This window comes from Dermacentor variabilis, chromosome 4, assembly GCF_050947875.1.
Source record: "Dermacentor variabilis isolate Ectoservices chromosome 4, ASM5094787v1, whole genome shotgun sequence".
NCBI classification, from domain to species: domain Eukaryota; kingdom Metazoa; phylum Arthropoda; class Arachnida; order Ixodida; family Ixodidae; genus Dermacentor; species Dermacentor variabilis.
This window is the reverse complement of record NC_134571.1, coordinates 118,449,859-118,472,316: the sequence shown is the minus strand read 5'-3', so window position 1 is coordinate 118,472,316 and position 22,458 is coordinate 118,449,859. Positions and strand designations below refer to the sequence as shown.

Below are 22,458 nucleotides of genomic sequence, written 5' to 3'. Positions count from 1 at the left end.
TTCTTTTTCCCGTTCGTCTCATGACAACTTTGAAGTCGTAGTCCTAGAAGTTGCAGTTGTCCGAGTGCAACTCGATGGCTTCGCTTTCAGTGTCGGTCGACTCGCTCCCACGCTTCCTGGACGTAAGGCGACCGGGCGGCTGCGTGCCAGGAAGGCCCTCGGAAGTGTCTTGCTTCCATGGTCGCAACGAGGGAGTGGCAGCTCCCAGAATTTCCAAAAATATAAAGCGAAAATATAGAGACAACAATGCCAGCGTTTAACTAAAAGATAACTTCGTCGTCAGCACGTAGATATCAATTAGAGACAATGGGCATATTCTAAGCACGCGAATAACGCAGTCTATTTTCGGCATGCCTGAGAAAGATACTAAGCAGTAAAGTAGTACATGAAATACCTTTGCCAATTTCGTTGCCCTAACAGAACTATACCGCGTCTGTTTGATGCTATTCATAAATGTAGATCTCGCTTCGCCTCTCGTGCACTTTGTCGATGCTTTTTCTTTTTTAACACCCAAAAAGTGGGTCGCTATATTGTATTTGTGATACAAAGCAACACAACCTCAGGTAGAATTACTGTGTACTAGAAGTGCCGAAGGCAGTATTCGTATCCTTTTTTCAGCTGAAGCTTGTAGAACATTTTACCACACCATGCGGTATTATTGAGCGGAGCCCTTACAATGCCGTTCCCTCACTATTCTTTATCAGCGTGAGCACGGACTCGCGGTCTTTAATTATTTCTGTTTATTTCAGATGACACATGCGACGGACAAGCAAAACCATGCCATCCAGTCGACCGACCCAACTGCCTGCGAAAGCACACTGCCAACACACACTTCTCCTGTAGTAAGAATTTTCACCGTTCCTGCTACTGTTAACACGCCGCATGATATTGCGATCTTTAATAAATTTATTGTGTCCCCAGATTTATCTATTTTAGTGTAAGGTTTCTGCGATAACTTTTAGCTTCCGTACTTCTTATTTATCTGTATAGCTTTTAATGCAGCAAATATTGTAATTACGGATCTACAGTAAAAAAACGCTAACATTTCTTGTAATTACCACGTAGCACATGTACAGCTGACTCGTGCGTATAACATCTGGTCCCGCCTCGGTAGGAAAAAGCCTCAAGAAAGCTTCGTTGGCTGACACTATGATATCAAAGTCGTGCACATTGCCTCACATGTTCTGCATCCCCCAAAAGGCCTAACGTATCAAATTAAGCTTCGGTTTCACAACAACAAAGAAATATGCCAAGGCTACATGAGCCCCACCTCGGCCGCTTCCCTCAAAATGCCTTCTGAAGCCCCTGACAGTTGATTTGAAACATATCCCACGCCATCGCAATTAGTATCATTTGCTGGGACTCCCAGGACTGGGTTTAGTACAGGGGGACAACCGTAATCACTGTAGCTGTGACCGAACCCCTCACGTTGAGGAGGGTTATGGGTTCGGCTCTCGCCGGGGGCAAGCTTTTCTTTCTCCTACTTTAGTTTTCCCTTACATCATTATTTATACATGTCAAAAAGAATAGTTATATCCCCTGTGAAATCGCATGACGCACCGGGAAAGTTGCGAAATTTAACAGGTTTTTAGTTACCTTAGCGACAATTGTGCATTTCTGGGAATTTAGTGTCCTTTAGTGTCATTTTGAGGGCTCTCTAGCGTTTCCGGCAGCACTGCCAGAAGAACTGTTTCTCGGTTGATCGAAGAAGGCAACTGCAAGTGCAGCTAAATTCTGATAGTTCTTGTGAGCGCACACTAGTCTGTTAGAGGCAGCAATGAGGATTTTTACATTTTACTGTGAAATTATTTGATCTGTTATTCTTAATATTTGACTAGTGTTAAAACATAGCATTGCGCGTACACTACATACAATTGTCGATAAACTCACATGGGTACTCGAGAACTTTATTGCTGTCGTCATTATTCTATTTGAAATGCTTCATTTTATCCTGTATGTACAGTCGGAATGAAAAAAAAATACGCGGCCCATAGCTCCGGGCGCAGGAGCGGCTGCGGGACCACACCGCGGCGCTGCCAACTCCATGGGGCGCCTGCTTTGAGGGTGTACCTAGTGACGCCAATCTTCGCCCTCACTCTCGTGCGACCAAGTCACGCGCTTGATAAATTTCAAGTGCGACGTTTGGCTGTTTCGCAGCTGACGGTCAGTTGGAAAGAGGACTCGTCAGTGAGCCCTTGCCTTCCTCCCCGCGCCAGCTCGCGTTCGGCCGTTCGGCTAAGCGCAGGGAACGCGTGCCTGGCAGTGTCCGATTTGGTTTCACGCTACATGTTTACGTGCCCTTCGCGCCCGTGTGTGCCCCTTCCGTGCCTGCCGTTTGGACAGACGACGCACGTGCATGCAGGCTCTCAACAAAAGACGCCATGGCAAGTCATCGGTGCATACGAGTAGCAAGCAAAAAGCCATCACTTTGTTGGTGTCAGCGCCCGTCCTGACTAATGTTCCATTCTCGTTTAAGGCGAAAGCGTTACTAAGCTCACATTGCAGAAACCGTCCGAACCTGCCAGCCGTGCCTGGCAGTCGTCCGCCGCCGCCTTGCCAAGAAAAACGGCAGCACGGCAAACGAAGCAAGATGGAAGCGCCCTCCTGTGCACTGACCACCAGCTGCCAAACAGCCAAAGGCCGTACTTGAAATTTATCAAGCGCGTGACTTCGTCGCACGAGAGTGAGGGCGAAGATCGGCGTCACCCGGTGCACCCTCAAAGCAGGCTCCCGATGTAGATAGAAACGCCTCGGTGTGGTCCCGCAGCCGCTCTTACGGCCGGAGCCGTAGGCCGAGTATGTTTTATTGTGACTGTACCTCCAAGGCATACTGGAAAGCTCATTAGTAACATCTGAGTGAACAAACGCTGCTTCTCTAGTCAAAGCAATATCTTAATTATCATGCCGCTTTACAAAATCGAAGGCGATTTTGCCTTCTTACATTCCGATCACTGATTCTCAACCAGGTGGTGTAACAACACAACGTATTTCTGATTTACTTAACATGTGTAGGGCTCATACTGAGACCCGTTGCTTCGCCTCTATGCGACATACCCCGGCATCGCTCCACTTGGCGATGGGACTCGCTGTCCAAGGTCGTCCGAGAGCATGGCGGCATGACGACGACTGCATAGCGCCAAAGCAATGACGACAATAAGGTGGTGAGTCTTACATGAGGATGATGTCACAACGATGACAGCATGAGGACGACATGGCCATAATGTGATGACGCACAGTGTAGATGACAACAGGATTAGAAAACCTGAATGGCGACGATGGTACGAGCACGATGGCATGACGACGATAGTATGAAAACGAATGCATAATAGCGATTGCTTCTCGATGACGCAGTGCCAACGATGGCATGAAAACAGCCAATAATCACGATTCAATGACAAATGCACCATTTTATAGAATGATGAAGAAGAAATGACGTCGATGGATCGACGAAGGCGGTATGGCAACGATGGCATGAGGACAACGCGACGACTACATTAAGATGATGACAATGACAAAACGACAGCATGACGACACCCCCGTAACAATAGTTATTGAATTTTTTCGATTCTTTGATGGCGTACGAGGTCAGAACAATGGCTCGGAAACTTTACTAGTCACTTTTTATTTTGCTACTGACTCATGCACTCGAGAATTTTGCTCACATAACGCAAAGTAATATACGGGCAAGGCCGCCAGGACGACTTACATTAGGAGTCGTAAACATCCCAAACTCGAGAACCTCGGAGTGGCCATCGTGACGAAGGCACAGTAGATCGGCACGTGTATAGACAGTGGCTTCAAGGGCTAGGCTTACAACACGGGGTAGCCGCAGGAATTCGACGTCCTGGCCCTGCGAGCCTTAAGGTCGTCGTCGATGTGAATATCTGCATGGTGGACAGGTAGATATACCGTTGGCTGCTCCAATGGCTGGGCTGAGATGTGCTTCGCGTATCTCCATGAAGATCCCAGTTTCGCGAACTTCGGGCTGTCGTGCTGAAGGGCAAGGTCAGAATGGAGCCGAAGTACACGTAAGGGCATTCCGCCTCGCGAAGCTCCCGACGATGCCTGATGCCGCGTCACTGAAGAGGCTAGTAGTCTCGGTCACAGTTCCCACTACAGTCGCAATCGCGGATTTCGGTACCGAATCTAAGTTACCGAAACCTACGTCACGGCTGCCCCGATTATACTACTTTAATGAAACCACTACTCAAATATACGATTTACGTGTGCGGGACGTGGCCGTCGTCATCTTTTATATTCGAGAAATGGCATGATGACAGCTGCGTGGTGACGATGGCGGGACGACGACCGCATAATGAGAGTCGGATGAAGACGTTATGATGACGACGATGGGAAACCCGCGATGCCATCAAGACGAAGGTATCACAACAAATACATCGCGATGGCCGAATGACGACGTCACATCAGCCTGAGCACCATAGGAAGAGGAGTGTATGACGACCATGGCTTTACCATTGTATCAGGACACTTGTATGACAACGATGGCGTGATGATAGCGGCATGAGGAAAGTCGGAGGATGAAGCTGGAGAAAGGACAATGGTACGACCCCAACGGCATGAAGACGACGGTATGACTACAAATGCAAGTTAGCGTCTGCCTGACGACGATGCAATGACAATGATCGCATGACAACGGCAGCATAATGACAATTGATTGACGACAGCATAATTATGCTAGAATGACTGAAGAGGATTGACGTCAATGTAACCATAATGTAATGCGGTACGACGCCGACGGAATGACGATGGAATGACGTCACTGGGGTGAAGACAATGGTAAAACTACATGGTAAACACGAAGGGCATGAGGACAATGATATAACAATTTTGTGAAGACGATGGCATGATGACGGCAGTGCAAGTCGGATGACGAAGTTACGATGACGGTGACTCAATGACCCAGAAAGCATCGTAACGACGGTATGACAGCAATTGCAAGGAGACGTATCAGTCAACTCGACCGAAGTTTCCGCAACGTTTACGAACTTGGGCTCGTTCTATGATTTTACTATTGTTGCCTCATGTTCTACGAAAAATGAATTCCTTTTCGAACAATGTTTGACAGGTTTGGTGGATGAAGAAACTTGCAGAAGAAGGCATGCAAAAAAGGATTAATATGGCACTTGCGCCGTCTTCTTGAGACAGTGAGAACATCGTATACTAACTATAGCGGTACTTGCTTTGATCCAGTTGATTCAGAATAGTTCCTGAAGCAGATGAAATTGGCAACAGCAAATTCCCTGGGAATGTTGATGCGATCTCAAGACAGTGACTTGATTGTCAGCCTCTGCGGTGAAAAGCTTGCTGGCGCTTGAGTTTTGCATCTGAAGTTAAATCAATAATAAAGCGCGTATACGCACTGCAAGAAAATGTAGTGCTCAGGGCAAAGTTCTTAAACATGCGTGCCATACTCTCCCTTCCCTTCCTATTCAGGGGATTCTTAGGAATTTTAAAGCTCGCAGGTTGGCAGGTACGATGGAGATGACGACGCAATGACAACGCTGGCATGAGAACAGTATGAGGGCGATGGGATGACGACGATCCTATGATGACAATGGAGTGACGATGGCTGCATCATGAAGCCCGTGTGACGACGGTGGCGTCACGAGTGTGGGATGACGAAGCTTGAGTGATGGTGATGGAACGACCACAGAGGTATCACAACAGTGGTTAGACAACGAATGCATGACAGCTGTATGACGGCGATGGCATGACTACAACGCATGACGAGAGTTGGATGGCAAGCTGGAATGACGACGATGCAAATAACGAACGCGACTACATTATTACAGCGATCACATACCTAGCGACCTAAGCTTTTACACAATTGGGACACTGCGTCGGCGTCGAAGGCGTGATGACGGCGGCATTACGAGCATCAGATCACGAATCCGGAATGACCACGACAGCATCACGAGCACATACCTTGCAGCCAAAGCTGGTAGACAACTTGGTGTACTGGGTCGGCGTAAGAGGACGGACGGACGGACGGACGGACGGACGGACGGACGGACGGACGGACGGACGGGCGGGCGGGCGGATGGATGGATGGATGGATGGATGGATGGATGGATGGATGGATGGATGGATGGATGGATGGATGGGTGGGTGGACCAACTCGAAATGGCTGAAGTAGGCAAAGAATGCTAAACACAATAAAAAGTGGTAGTCTCACCCGTAGGGCGAGGCATTCCCAGCGTCAGCAAGTTTTAGCGTTCCCCTCAGACTCGTTTGGTGACTTTACTCCGGGATTCGCCATGTTTCAATTGCAGTCCAGGAATTTATTATGGAGTTCAAGCGGATGGTCCTGTTAAATTTGTTCTATTTTTGTACGCTTTTACCATAATGATTATTGATTCTTTCTATAATAATTGGTTTCTTTTTAACATGTATTTTTCACCTTTCAACAGCACGTCCTTTAATGACAATCCCCACAGTTTTGTTGTGGTTTATAACGTGGTATAATTCACCTATTTCTTCACCAATGCCCCATAATGGATATTAGCCACGAGTTCAATATGGAACAAGAAGGACCCTTTGAATGGGGTTCAGACCTTCAATTATTAATTATTCATTCCTTCTACTGTTACTACATTATGTTAACATGTAATTTCTGCTTTCAACAGCGTTTACTTTAATCCCCTCTTCTGACTTACCCTTCATATTTATCTCTTGCTTAACTCACTTTCCTCTGATAATTAAAAGCCGAGCTCAAATGTTTGCCATTCTGTCACGACTTCTAAAATCAAGCTGCAATCTCTGAAAAGTGGTCGACTCATTCTGGGAAAAAAGACTTCCCGGACATACATTCGCAAAGTGGCTGGAATTGTGTAAAAACTGCATTGCTACGCACTAGAACTATTTCAAGATTGACAGTCAATACACATACAAAAAATATTTTTCTCATAACAGAAGTAGTCTCGAAACATTTTCATGCCACGGCCTATGTATGCTTCTTCATGTTTATGGTTCTTTTGATATTCCTAGCCATGACTGCGGACCCTTGTAGTAAACACTGGGCAAGTGAGTGCAATACGCCCTACAGCCTCCAGTGTCACCGACAACTTTGATTGCAACTGCCGCTGTAGTGAGTGCATCTCTCTTTTTGAAACATGCGCTTTCTGAACAAGTATCTGCATGCTGCTTTAATAAAAGCATCTTGCTCAAGTTCTTTTTTCTTTCTTTTGCGATTGTGATAACGTGTAGTTGCCCAGAATATATCCTTCATCATGTCGTTTGGGGTAAGCTATCTAGAGGGAAAATTGGCATATAATTTGTCTAGGATGGATGGATGGATGGATGGATGGATGGATGGATGGATGGATGGATGGATGGATGGATGGATGGATGGATGGATGGATGGAGGGATGAATGGATGGATGTGATGGATGGATGGATGGATGGATGGATGTGATGGATGGATGGATGGATGGATGGACGGATGGATGGATGGATGGATGGATGGATGGATGGATGGATGGATGGATGGATGGATGGATGGATGGATGGATGGATGGATGGATGGAGGGACGGACGGACGGACGGACGGCTGAGTGGGTGGGTGGATGCATGGGCGCAAGACGGCTGAATTAAGCAAAGAATGCTATTCGCACTAAGATTTCCCTTCAGTTTGACCAATACATCTTGTACACCGCTGCGTACAATTCTGCAGTGAGCAGCATTTGGTGATGAGATCCGTGGAAGGTATGTTTGATCATACTACCATGGTACGTTTCGTCTACTCTCTCGTACAGAAATTTGGTAATCGGCTTGGGGTTCTTAATTGTCTGTCATAGACGAAAAATCTCGAAACCTTTGCCACGGCTGAGTCCACCCTCACTCCTGAGTGTGTAAGATCCTCCGAAAGGTAGTAATTTGCTTGTTCTTGTTTGATTAAGGAGTGTACAGCTAGGAGTTCAGCCATTGACAAGCGATCTTTAGGCGGTCTATCAGCTTCCTTGCTAAAACGTAGTATCCATCTGGCTATTTTGAGGAGCTTGTTTCGGCTGCTGCAGTTCTCAATACATATTGGATGTACATGCGAAAAGTGTGCAATTATAAAATCAACAACAGTTGCTGGTGAGAAATCGTGAGCCTGCAAAATATCTTGTGACCAAACAACTTCCCGTCACCGAAGCCAAAAGGGTCCTTGCCACCAAACTGTGCTGTTTAAAATTGCTTTAGCTTAACTGTGGCCAGTCAGCCGGTCTGCTGGATTCGCTTCTCCTGGGCAGTACCTCCACTGTTTAGTATCGACGATTTCTAGAATTTGAGAAGTCTATTTCCAACGAATGTTTCCAATTTCTTGTGTTACATAATCCAACATGGTTGCATCTACTGCTTCCATATAAGTTCAAGTTATGGTATTTCTAACTTCTTGAAAGGTGCAACACTGGACTTAGCAGCGAAAAATTTCTCAAATAGTGGCACCTTCTTTTTCAAGCGAGCATTGACAACAACACCGTAGGAATTATAACTCGTATCACAGAAGATGTGCAGCTCGAATTTCTATTGCTGGTGTTCAGTTGTCAAAAATAAGAAGCGGTATAGCGCTAACCTCCTTGAAGTTCTGCAGGTGGCAAGTCCAATTGACCCATTTTATTTCTTGTTGCTGTGTATATAGGTTTCCATCAAAATCTGTTGATCCACATTTGCTGAAAAACCAATTTTCTTATTGCGTCAAAGGGGCAAATTAGTCCCAAGGGATCGTAGATTTTAGAAACGATTTGAAGAACGGAACCTTTCATAGGCACCTTAAGCTCAGAATGGAAATTCGCAAGTAAGCTGTTATCTTCACCCCATGTCATGCGAAATATTACCCGTTTTAAGCGGCAGTATTAAATCTTGGTTGAAGACATTTGCTTGCCCTTTCTAGCTTTTATTAACACTTTCTTGCAAGCAGAAAAATCCGGAGATTTTTTTTACAGTCCTTCCAGCGTCAGACATGATTGCGTTAGCTGGTTTGAATAGTTATCCAAAGCATTTTCTTTACAGTCTAAGCCAGTAAACAAATGTTCTACTTTAAACGAGGATGCCAGCTCATCTGGGATCATCTTGTCGTCTCTGAAGATCTTATCCAGCCGATGTTAAATAGTAGCTGACTGGAGAAACGGAATTCACGTGACTCCAAATGGGACACGAGTCATGCGTCACGATTACAGCCGATCATACTCAAATTTGGTAGGCATGTTCGAGCACCAAAGGAAATGGAAGCCATCACTCATATTTTTTTGAACCCCAACTTGCAGACACCCTTTTATACATCAGCATCTAATCGTATACGATTGCACTGAAATATTACAAAAAGCTCTAGAACTTCAGCGCTCAAGTTTACACATCAGTGCAGGCCCTAAGTTAGTGAAACAAACCTGAAAACTGAAAAAGAAGCGCCAAAAAAATTTCGAAGTTTTCTTCTTTGGTTGGTCTTCTTTCAGCACTTCTCTGTGCAGCACATAATAGAGAGGATGCTTGCGCCGATTATTCTCAGGAATGACTTCAACGTTTCCATCTACAATATACTGCTTTATTGCCGTGTCTTATCTATGCAAGAATTCCGGCTTCTTAAAAGGCCATTGCAAAACGAGTTTATTCCTCGGAAAACTTAACTGTTCGTTGTCTTTCAATGAGTCAATGCGATCTCGTTTACACCCTTCCATGATCTTGTTTCTTCGTAACGGTCATACTTATCAAAGACCTCATGATGGGATAGATGTGAACATTTGTAAAATATTCCTTACTTAATCTAGATTGTTCTCTGGCTATTCAAGTCAAGTACTTCCCCGAATCAATTCAATATGTTCTCAATAAATATACTCTATAATTCTAAAAACAAGGTAATAGGTTTCGCTAGAATAGCAGCGTGGGCTTGTTGGTTTTCCATCCTAGTGTTAACAGCGCAAAACGTGGACGAGACACGAGACGAGAGGGCGACTTCACAAGCGCTGACTTTCAACAAAGTTGTTGAGAGTCAGCGCGTATGGTGTCGCCCTCTCGTCTCGGGTCTCCTTTATGTTTTGCGCTGTTAACTCCAGGAAGGTCATGAGACGATAATTTCCAAATTATTTCATGTTTCACTACTAATGGTTTTATAAGACTCAAGTAGATGTGGAGTCATGAGGTATTGTGGTATAGGGTCACGACCTTTCGCGCAAAATATCCCCGTCAATATTTAACCGATCGACTGTCACGCCATATTCTCCTATTGCCTTTCAACTGGAACTATCTTCCAAGGCTCTTCTGACATCGTCCGTATTCATATTTATGATCTCTTTTCTTCTTCGCAACTACGTCATATTCGGTTAAGTGCCTCTTACAGTACGATTCAATACACTATTCCTCTTTTGTTCATATTAAACCATCAAAACACATAAATAAATGTCGACTTTACCCTGCCCGTCTCTGACTTCCTACACCTCGCTTCTGCCAATGTCATGAATCCTTCTTTCTAAACTCATATCCCTTTGTTATTCACTAATTCATCAACCTTTCTAATGTCATCATTTCAAATTACATCAATTTTCCTCTTGTCTAACAATTCTTACCATTCAATTATTTCAATCTCACCTGCAGGTATTGGCAGTCACGATCCTTCGTTTCTTTATTTGTTAGTTACTTTGTTATTTAGATGAGCTTACATGTTAGATCTCTTGGTGTCTTATAAACAAAATTGATTGTTGCGTAGGAAATTATTTTACATAGGTTATGCATCATTCATTACACCTGTCCTATCATCATCGTTCTAAAACTTCGCTATTGTTCACAAGTACTAGCCTATTATTTTCCCCTTTTGTCCTGTATTCTACTAGGTTGGCCTGTTCAGGACCAATTGATACCCTTTCCATTTTCAAAATGTGTGGAATCGTGAGCCTAGCTATCACGTTATAACTCCTTTCATCACACCTGCGATAACTGCCCTTTATCCTATGGAAACGTCTATGGAAACGTCCTACCCAACACTAGAGTCGCCATAGAATGTGAAATCTGTTTCAGTGCTGTATCGCTGATAGACCTTTTCTTTTTGATCCCCTTCTCATTATAACGCTTCCTGAAGAGGATACTCGCTATTCGCAATCGATTTCTTTCCACGAGCTCAACCAACATATCTCCTCTTTTGCTCATAGAATACCCATCCATCCTAGGCAGTGCATGAGCAAACATTTTGTCAACCACCCTGACTAGCGGACAGTGATGTTTGCCACTCCCACCATTTCCGGCTCAATATTTTGTTTGCCAAAGGACTGTGGCTTGAATTTTCCCCCATTACGGTTTTGATAGTTCACAACTCTAGCGAAATACATTTTAAAAATGCGCTCCAGGCGGTACCCAAAACGCTAATTGCAAGAATGAAGGCCCGGTTTTGCCACCCTTGACAAGGGAAAACGCCACCAACCACTGCATCACTACTTTCACGTCTACAGACATCAATTAACTGAAGGTGACAGCCAAATACATTGATGCACGGAGGTTGCATCGGTTAAGCGCTCCTTCACTCTCGCAGCCGTAAATTCTTGGTGGTGGTAGTTGATAACCGAGCACATGGTGTTAAAAACCCTTAGTACCATTATTTTACTGTAAATCTTTCAAGCTTCATGAAGTGCAGTCACAGCCGCCAAAGCTATAAACGTCATGTAAAGCTTTTCTTGTTCGATGAAACTATCGCTCAGTGCAATTTAGATTTTCACCTGACTAATTTCAAATTTTGTGGCCCCATAAACGTCAAGCAAGGTTGCTTAATTTTTCGATTCAACTGTAGCCTCAAATATCTGTGCAATGAATGTATTGACATGCTCATTAGTTCTCGGTTAGCATGCATGCTGTCACTTGTGGTGGTTGTAGCCGTAGAGATCTGATTTCATCTGATCAGTAGCATTCTCTGTTGTAGTTCACTGCAGCTTCCAGTATACCAGTGCAACCATAGCACACTGTAAGCTGCAGTGAAGAGCGCCTATCACTCACACTTCCTCTATCATTTGAGACGACCAGGGCAACAGGTATACTCATGATAGAGAAAGTGTGAGTAAAAGGTGCTCGTCATAGTGCCTGCTTAACTAGAACCCACAGCAATTTCTTGCAACTGTAAACTCAGCTTTTGAAGCACTCATGCTGCAGCACAGGTTCTCTTTATTCAGGCTAGTTAGTGGTGCACATTCATAATCAAATATGTAAGAGGAAGTCTGAGAGCGTAAAGCTTTATGGGGACTTCCCGTCTATAAAAGAAAGGAGTAGTAAATATAATAGCGAGCAAAATAAGAAACACAATACTAACACTAAACACTAGTATTGGAAGTGTCTGTAATTACAATAAAATAATAACTAAAAATACCGGCTAAATATTAGATATGTCGATGATTAGGCAACTCGTAATAATACTTAAAATAAGGGTCACACACATAAACATGAATATGGCAAAAGCAAGTCGAATATAATTCAGCATATATCACAAGTTAGCTACCCAACAGAAATAAAAATGATACGTGTTTAAAAGCAATCAACGATGCCGACAAATTAATGTATCAAAGAAGGTTATAGTAAAATTATAATGGGTATGTTTTCCTTAATTCTCTGGTATCATTAGTACAAGGAAATTGTTAGGAGCAGGGAATCTAGTACAATTTTTGTTAACGAGAAATGACTTGTATAAAATGTTTACGGGAAAGTTATTGTTAAAGCTACACTAAAGGAAAATATTAAGTCAAGCTAAATTGATGGGTTAGTGCTCTAGAATCTCTAAGGCGTCAATATTATCATGAACAAAGCCCAATAATCGAGAAATTGAGGTAAATTCAGGACATGATTAGACACTCCCCCGAGACATTCAAGGACTCGCCCGATGACGAAAGCACTCCTCAGTTAAATTATGTCACTGGTACTCAACCACTCATTGCACAAAACATCCTTGCATTGTATTATAATACGAAATAAGATGCAACTTGTCCAGTTCTATTTCATCTTTAGAAAAAAATAACTGATTGAAATGACTCTTGACAACGACACATGTGGTCAAAAGATATGTCAGTACCAGTTTAAAATATTCTGTAAATCAATGTTTATTTTGTACTCAAAACAATCTATAGCCCAGTTGGTAGCAAGGATTGTGGAGCCTTCGGCGTACAAAGAAGTTTCAGCTCCAGTAAGGCAGTTACGGAGGTTATTTATGTCAAATAACAATAACACATGGCCCAGTATTGAGCCTTGAGGCTTTCTTTGTTAGTTGTAATGAACTCAGAGTGTGCTGGAATAACATAGACGGCTTGTTGCCTGTTAGATAAATAGCCGGTAAAGAGTGACAAGGCGGGGCCGATAATGCCAGTTGCAGACAATAGGCCTAATAAGATACTTTGGCTGATCGAGTAGAATGCTTTATAAAGGTCAATGAAAACGGATCCACTATGCTTGCCTTCGTCAATATCATCATTAGTTTTGTCGGCAAAACAAAGCAATGAGATCAGTATCGAGCATCCCATCGATAAACCAAATTGATTAGGGGATGAGCCGTTAAATTTGGTGAAGTATTTCATTAGGCACTTCTAAATGCATTTTCTATTCAATATTTAGAATAGGTACTATTGCTATTTGAAGGTACTTCGCAATACTGATATTGTTTACCATTTTAAATACAGGAATAATTTTAGCTGTTTTAAGTTGTGTGGCGAACGTTCCTATTTGAAACAATTAGTTTATATTGTGAGACAGAGGCACAGCAATGTGATGAGCAGTTAGTTTTATATTTACTGAATGCATACCATCGAGACCGGGCCTGGATGCCTCCAAATATCATATCAATTTATCATATTGCTACGGACCAGTAGATGAAGAAGAGGCTAACGGTGTAAAGTCGACGACGAAGATTAGAGGCTAGCGCAGGCTGTTGCCTTTTGGCCAAGAACAGCGCATTCACTTGTAAATATACTTGTATATAGATTCTGGCATACGTCTTCCCATGTAACATATTCGGTGGAGGTCCATGTTTCCTGTCCTCGTCACGGAGCTTCGCAGTAGGTGGTACGTTGAGCATTATATCGTGGCTCCCGGAGACAATAGATCGAATCAACTGGCTCTCACACCTTCTGCCGCTCCGATGACCTACCTCGCACCCTCCACTCCGCGTGAACCCGGCGTATTCTTGGGGAAAGATGAGGAAGATGTGGAGGTCTGGATCAGCCTGTAGGATTGCGTCAGCACCAATAATCGGTGGTACCCTACTGTCATACTAGAGAACGTATTATATTACGTCAATGGCACACCTCGAGTAATGTTTAGAACACATGAAAATTACGTCACCCATTGTCATACGCTTAAATAAAAGCTGCAGTACTCGTTCGGCTACCCCTGCGGTCAGCAACCTGCCGCGAAGAACGAGTTATCCAGCCGCGCGCAAACGTCAACAGAGCCTTAAGTCGCAAACATTCAAGATGTCTTGTCTCTGTGCCGCAAAGTCGACGCACACATGAGTGACCAATACAAGGTTTCTTATAGTCTTGCTCATCTTGAACAACGCGACCACGGTGGACACAGTTTTCAATGACTGTCGCCACCTGGAATTCTCAAAAAGCCAACCAATCTACCAACAGTTTGCCCGTCTGCCAAACACCGCGGCAACATCTTCCTGGGCCAATGCTCCCCGCCCCAACATTGGCGATGTTACCCGGGTTTTCCGGCGAAAAATTGAGGTCACCTCCCCGGCTGCTTTCAAATATAGCTCCTCCGACACACCTGCAGTCACGGTTTCCCTGATTCAGGCAGTTGTCCAACAATAGTTTGTCAACATGGGTCTTCCCTCCGTCTGCTCGACCCATCACCCTGACGCCCCACCGGATCCTTCCCCCCGTCCTACACCTTATTACCCACTACTTTTCCTTAAGCCATCTGAATGGCACACTGCTGGCGACAAGCCATTTATTTTCACTGCCTACGGATCTGGTACAATTCTCGCCACTGTCCAACTCGCTGGAGTTCGCCGCCCTATACCACATATATTGGCTACTCTTGCCCAAGCGGCGCTTCCCGTCCTTACGTTGCACGGTTTGATAATACCGCCACTGAATCTCCTGCACCGAACAGCCCCTATTCACGGTCGCCTTCACCCCTACGCTGACAATCTCGCCGGCCCCAGCCCCGTCGCCTCTATTCCCCGCCCACCTACGGGCTCTCCCAGCAGGAAAACTAGACGATACAGTGCCTCCAGGTGACGCTGCATTGCTCCCTACGCCGCCACAAAATCGGAATAATGTGACCGGAGCGTCTCTGAAGAGAGTGACGCTCCGGCTACATTCGAGCACGTGATGGGGTCCCTTCTTCGTGGCTTCAAATGGTCCACATCCCTGTGCTTCTTAGACGACGTTATCCTATTCTCCCCAACATTCTCGACGCTCCTATAACGCCTCTCAGGAATCCTGAACCTTTTTCGTCGAGCCGGTCTGAAACTCAGCGGATCAGAGTGTCACTTTGGCTGTCGCTAGATTACGGCGCGTGGACATCTCGTTTATGCGAATGGAGTGCAACCGGACCTAGGCAAAATCCATGCCGTTACGCACTTCCCTTTTCCGAAGTGTGTCAAGGATGTGCACAGCTTCATCGGCCTTTGCTTGTACTTCCGCCGCTTCGTGAAAAATTTCTCGGCGATGGCACAACCACTAACAGAGCTTTTGAATAAAGACGCCCCTTTGAAGTGGTGCGATAACGAGGCTTCGGCGTTCTCGCATAAAATACTAGCACAACGCCAGCACGGCAACGCCTGTGTTATCGCTCAGGCCACCTGGCCCTTCTCAAGCTCCGAGTGCAACTACTCCATCACTGAGCGTGAGTGTCTGGCCCTAGTTTGGGCGATTGCGAAGTTCCGTCCATACTTATATGGCCGATTCTTTTCGGTCGTTACAAACCATCACGGGCTTTGCTGGTTGTGGTCACCTAAAGACCCTGTAGGACGACTTCGTCGCTGACTATTACGCCTACAAGAATATTCGTATTTTGTCATTTAAAAAATCTGGCGGTCTACACAAGGATGCTGATTGTAGGTTTCGCTACCCCGTCAACGAGCCTGAGGAAGCCGACCGTAGCACCGCCAACGGCATTTTCTCTCTCTGCCTTTGCTAACATCGCCGACGAACAGTACTGGGGCCTCTCGCTGTGAGTACTCATCGAGAGTTACCGACCTAGTCACTATTCACTACCAATGCCTCTGTTCGCCGATATATCCTATATGGTGGCAGTCACCACAGAAAGAACTTCCTCCCTGGCGGTTCTGATCTGCTTGTAGTGCCAAAAGATCTACGACGGACTGCGACCTTTGAGCTCCATGATACATCGACCGAAAGACATCTTCGGGTATCTCGCTCGTACGAACGCGTCCACCACCGCTTCTCGGCAAGCCCGGTCTCGCTTGCTCCGTCAGACGCCATGTTGCTGCCTGTGACTCCTGCCAGCATCGGAAAACGCCTGAGGTGCTACCTGCCGGTCATGGCCAGCCGATCACCTGTCATGGTCAGCCGTTCCAGTGAAACCATTCTTCCCTGTTGAATTAGATCTTCTCGGCCCCTTTCCCACGTCAGTCTATGGGAATAAATTGGTTGCCGTTGCAACCAATTACGCCACCCGATACGCCATCACACGGGCTCTCCCAACCAATTGCGCCACTGACTTCGCAAACTTTCTCTTGTATGACATTATATTGCTTCATGGCGCACTGCGACAGCTGCTTACTTATCATGGTCGTAACTTTTTGTTGAAAGTTATCGCCGGCATTCTGCGTTCCTGTTTCACTCAACACAAGCTGACCACCTCATACCATCCCTCAAACCAATGGACTGACGGAGTCGTTGAACCATACCCTCACAAATATGCTATCCATGTACATATTGAAGGACCACCATGACTTGGACGCTGCACTTCCTACTGCGACCTCAACAAGCGAGTACTCGTGTGACGCTGTCGCCCTGGCCGACCACGCACAGCAACTTGACCATGCTCTACTGACGGCATCGCAAACCATTAAGCCGTGTCTATACAACGCCCACAACCATGACGCACAGTTATTGCCTGGTGCGCTCGTGCTCCTGTGGTCATCCCCTTGTCATGTCCGACTTTCAGGGGAGCTCCTTTCCCGATACACGGGACCCTGCCGTATGCTCCGCCAGGCGATGCTAGTTACGTACGAAACTGCTCCCGTCAGTTCTACGTCACCTTACTCGGTCATCCATTGATGTCGTCCATATCCGTAGGCTTAAGGCCCACTGCACTGCTTCCGTGCCCGGCTTTTAGTTGTACCGGGACGGCGCGTTTACCGCCGGGGTATTCTACGGACCAGTAGTTACGATGAAGAAGCCCATGGTGTAAAGACGAAGGTGGAGATTACAGGCTAGCGCGGGCTGTTGCATTTTGGCGAAGCGCTGTGTATTCACTTGTAAATATACTTGTATATAGCTTCGGCTGTGCGTCTTCCCACGTAACTACATTATATTAATAACATCCCCAGATGGCAAAACATATAGTGACTGTTAAGAACACTGAAAAGGTTGTTCGGCAGGGACCAGAGGACATGAGCTTTTAAAGCAACAGAATTCGTTAAGAGTGGTAACAATGTATAGGCGTTTATTATGTATGACTTCATAGGATCTTAGTTCCTTAACAGGTGGACACACAATAACTATGTTTAGGAACGAGTTAATAATTTTATATTGCTTCTTTGAGCCACTACCAACTTCAGAAGGTTTTGACTCATATTTCCGCTTGGTATCCCTAAGCATTATTTTTAAGTATGGTAGAGTACACTCTAGCGAGCGTTTAGTATAACATCAAGAGGCCACTATTTGATTTTTTTGCATTGATTACCCTTACTGCATTGACTTTTCTGTGAAGGACGTTTTCATACATGCTCTTCAAAAGACTGTTCGTTAACCAGAAATTATGTGAGGCAGGAATGTTTCTTCTGCATTTCACGATGCATGTAGACTCGACAATAGATTTGTGTTGAAGAGACGTATTTATGAAAAGCAATGTAAGCGTCGCTTTGTGAATCTACTCTGGAACAATCTAAATCGGCAATGCGGGTAATGACCTCCTCCTTGATAATTGTACTTTATAGCATTCTTAAGCGGCTGTTTGCTGGTGGTAGGGAATTCGATGAAAAAGGCGTTAGTGTTCAATAACCTTAGCTCTTAAGGTACTACACTGCGGATGAAACCGTTGACTCAGAAATATAGGTATGGCCGATTAGTTTGCCGTTAGATCCAGGAGTAGATGTGATTGGAAGAGTGATGATCGATTCAAAGCAAAAACAAAGGAGACAATTGGCGATATCTATAGAATGTGTATTGTTATGGTCTAGTATGTTTATGTTTCTGTTGCCAATTATAACAACGTCCTTTTTTTTTAAAGAAATGGTACTAAGGACGCTGTTCACGTTGTCACAAAATACTGGTTCTTCTGCCAATGGTGATAGATAAATACAGCCTGTACATAGCATGTTGCAATAATGACGTATCATCCTAATTCAATGCGCACTGAATAATATTTTTGCACGCAGATGTTTATATCATATGTTCGTTTTTACAATAATTTAACGACGCCATGATAAGGACGCCAACATAGCTTTGGGCTGTCGAAAACCTTAATCAGACAAATACGACAGAATCTCGTACAAATCCCAATCGTTTGGAGATAGCCAAGTCTCGCAAAAGCAGCTATGAGAGAAATGGTGTTTAAGTGATGATAGCAGACTAGATTTCATTATGACTTTTTCTTACACTCTGAGCATTAACGTGAATGGCATATAGGCGTGGGTCACTCACAATGCTCTTGAATTTGTTGACGGAAAAATAGAAAGACTTGGTAAACCAGATTCAAACTTGCACTACTGAAAGGTTTCTGTAGACTAACGGAACACTGATAGGCCCCCTCGCAGAATAAGCTGAACACGGAGCCTTCAGTTGTCTTTCCTGCTTTCATCTGGTAGTTATTCGTTTATAGCAATCGCCTACATTTCTCCTTTATTAACTACAAGGCCTCAGCGAGCAGCTTCTTATTCTAAGCATTTAAGTGGTCATTCACATAGACTGGCTTCGGAAGGACTCCAGAAAGGCCAAGAGCTTTCAGTTGAAATGTAATTTTTGTGCTTTGCTTAGACATTCTTGTTTGTTTGACCTGCAGCAAAAACAAGCCATTATGTTCTTGCTAGTTCCACACTTCGTTGGAACAAGATACAATGCTACAATGTCATCTCCAACGCGGCAAGTTACTTTATCCCTTACATTTTCATGATGGCTGAACAAGTGTCGCCGTGGGAACAGGAACTTCCCTTAAGTCTGAAGTTATTTATTCTTGAATATTGTTTCAGGTATCCTACCCCCTTTTACAGTGCCTCACTTTGACTTTTCAGTTCTTTGTTGGCAGTACTTAGACTGACATTTTCGGCTCTAAATTCCTACACAAAACACCTAAGCATATCAAAACTCATGATGATGGCTTCGACTTCCGCTTTCATTGTCGAGATAACTGGCTGAGACGACGACAATTTCATTCACCATTTTTTCGCAATCACTTTGCGATGACCCTTTTACAAGCCTTCTATCTGTCAATCCAACTAGCTAGTTCTACACTGGTAGGCATTTTTATTAGACAAGGCAAGCGTCAAGCGCTTAATTACAATAAGGCATGGGCAGCAGGCGGGGCATTCGATATTCTAGGAAACCTTAGAAATACTAACTAACCTGCAAAGTCAACAAGATGCTTCACAATTCGGCGTTTGATCCTTGGGTATAAGATGTGTTGTATTGTATTGTATCGTATTGTATTGTATTGTATTGTATTGTATTGTATTGAACAGACACCTTTCTAATGCTCAAAACCGTTTTCTTTTTTTCATGTACCAGCTTTCAACGCACTCCTTGAGTGATATACAAGGCACTGTGCGAATGCATTTGGATTCACGGACGTTCCGTCTAATCTATGGTCATGACTTTGTCAGCATTTCGGAAACTGGCGGTGTCAAAGAGGACTCTCCAAGATGGGCAAAGTTGTTTCATTTTTAATGACGCTTAATCTGTCTCTGCACTGATTTACATGGTGCCCACTTTTTATGCTGTTGGCGACTTCTAGAATTACCTCACTTTACGTCTCAGCATGCAATAAAACTGTTTGCAAGCTAAGTTTTCCGTGCCTCTTCCTTCAACTTTTCTGCTGCCGCAGTTGTTGTTGTTGTTGTTGTTGGTGTTGTCGTCGTCGTCGTCGTCGTCGTCGTCTTTCCGAAAAGTGCCGCACAGAACACCACTCCCAGCTTTATTACTTCAAGAGGTGAGTTGGCTGCTCACCTGGTTTTCTGGAGATTTACGCAGTTACAGAACAAATAGTATACCTAAGTAGTATCAGTTCAGATGGTGTCACCCTAAAAACAATACCTCATCAAGTACAGAATTTTTTTATTATAGCAAATATTCCTATGCCTGCTTTCCTGGAGTTTAGCGCGTCCACTTCGTTTGTCTCTCCCTGAATAGAATGTAGTTTAGTATTGCACTACCTCCAGCATCCACCAACTCTTTAGATAGCCTCATAGCAAAATTGGCTGATCCCGGAGACCGTGGAATGCGCGGTCACGTGGTACACTTCACGGTCCGCGTCTTGTCGTCTTGTCGAAGGAGTGGGGGGTGAGGGGAGGCACATAATCGCTGTTGTGTAATACATTGTGCACAATATGATCGGTTGCATAGCGTTTCATTAACTGCTTCACAAAAGCATCTTTTCGCAAAGATTCTACCAAATTGGTTAGATCTGATTCATTATTGTACAGAATTTATAATCATTCATATTTTGCACGTGCTACTCAAAAGGGCGGCAGGTGCTGTGCCTAAGCGCGGATGTGTATTCCCACGCAAACACGCCGTCGTTTTCATGCCATCGTCGCTGTTACGTCGTAGTTGTTCATCCCTCCTTTCTCTTATGATCATTCCTTCGTCATCATATCATCTTCATTGTTCTGCCGTCTTTATTATATCGTCATCATTGCGTTGTCATTCCGTCATCACTCGGCCGTCATCACATCGCCGCCATTACTTACCATCATGCTATAATCACGCGGCCGTAATCATACTGTCGCAATTTTATTGTCATCGTTCCACCATGGCCGTTTGTGTTTCGCCGTCATACAGTCATCGTCATACCGTCGGCGTGACGCCATTATTGTCGTTTTATCATCGTCATTCCAGCTTTGTGATTCGATTGTCGTCGTGCCGTCATCGTCACGCTGTTATAGTCATAATATCGACATCTATTCAAAATCGTCATGCCATTGTCCACATGTCACCCTCGCCATCCAATCATCCTCATTGCGTCGTTGTCAGGCAGTTTTGATCATGCAATCGTGGTCGGTCTTGTCATTGCAGTGTCGTCACACCGTCATTGTCATGCCGTGGATGTAATGCCATCTTTGTTACGGTGTCGCCCTCGCGAAATCGTGGTCATGTCAGGCCGTTGTATTTCTTCCATCATCGTCACACCTGCACCTCCATCCAATTTACACCACACCGTGGCCGTCATACTGTTGTCGTCATCCATTTCTCACCCTGTCGTTGTCGTCGCTCAATTTTTTCCATTACTTATTTGCGATTCCATCGTTGCCATACAGTCATCGTTGCCGTCGTGGTCATTCAGTCGTCTTCATTTTTTCGTAGTCATCGCAATGTCGTCCTGCCATCGCCGTCGCGCTACCATCATGATACCATCGTCGTTAATGCGTCGCCATCATACAGTCTTCGGCATGCCCCCGTCATCATATCGTGGTTAGGATGCAGTCCTGTTCATTTTATCACCGTCATTCCAGCTTCGTCATTCGATTGTTGTCATGGCATTGTCTTCAAGCCACCGTCGTCATACCATCGTCATCATGTCGCAATTGTCATCTGATTGTAGACATGCCATCGTCGCAGTTCTACTGCCGTCATACTGTCGTCGTCAAGCTGTCACGGTCGTTCAGCCGTTACCATTCAGTTGTCGTTTGGGTGTCACCATGCCATCGTTGTCTTGCCGTCATCTTCAGACAATCGTTGCGATGCCGTCGTGCCCGTTCCAATGTCATTCCATTGTCTTCATCCCGTCATCGTCATTCTTTTGTCGTCATGCGTAATCGAAGCGTTTCGCCTTTAAAATACTTGGTTGAACTTGGTCGTGTGCTTTTACTGGAAAATAGTCGCTAAATAAGAACAGCCTTCGGAAACATCAGTAAAAGCTTCGCTTACACCGATTCCAAAAGCGTGTAGGATCTGCAGTTTTTTATAATCTAAGGCGACGCCCCTCCCCCCCCCCCCCCCGATTCTAGTCAATTTAAAATTTTCAATTTACTAGTCGAATGCTACGTGCACAAGAGTAAATATGCTGCACTGCATCGGTCCTCAAAAGCTGTATTTGTACGCGCTGATCTTGCCAGTAAGTACAGCGCTTTCATATGCCCTG

The 22,458-nt window shown here is 44.8% G+C and overlaps 1 long non-coding RNA gene across 1 annotated transcript; it reads left to right on the top strand.

The window, feature by feature from the left end:
* The first annotated feature begins 769 nt into the window (after positions 1-769).
* LOC142577910 (uncharacterized) lies at positions 770-20,151 on the top strand. Its single transcript, XR_012827102.1, has 3 exons — positions 770-842; positions 7,009-7,108; positions 19,887-20,151. It is a non-coding gene; the product is annotated as an uncharacterized LOC142577910 (long non-coding RNA).
* The last annotated feature ends 2,307 nt before the right edge of the window (positions 20,152-22,458 follow it).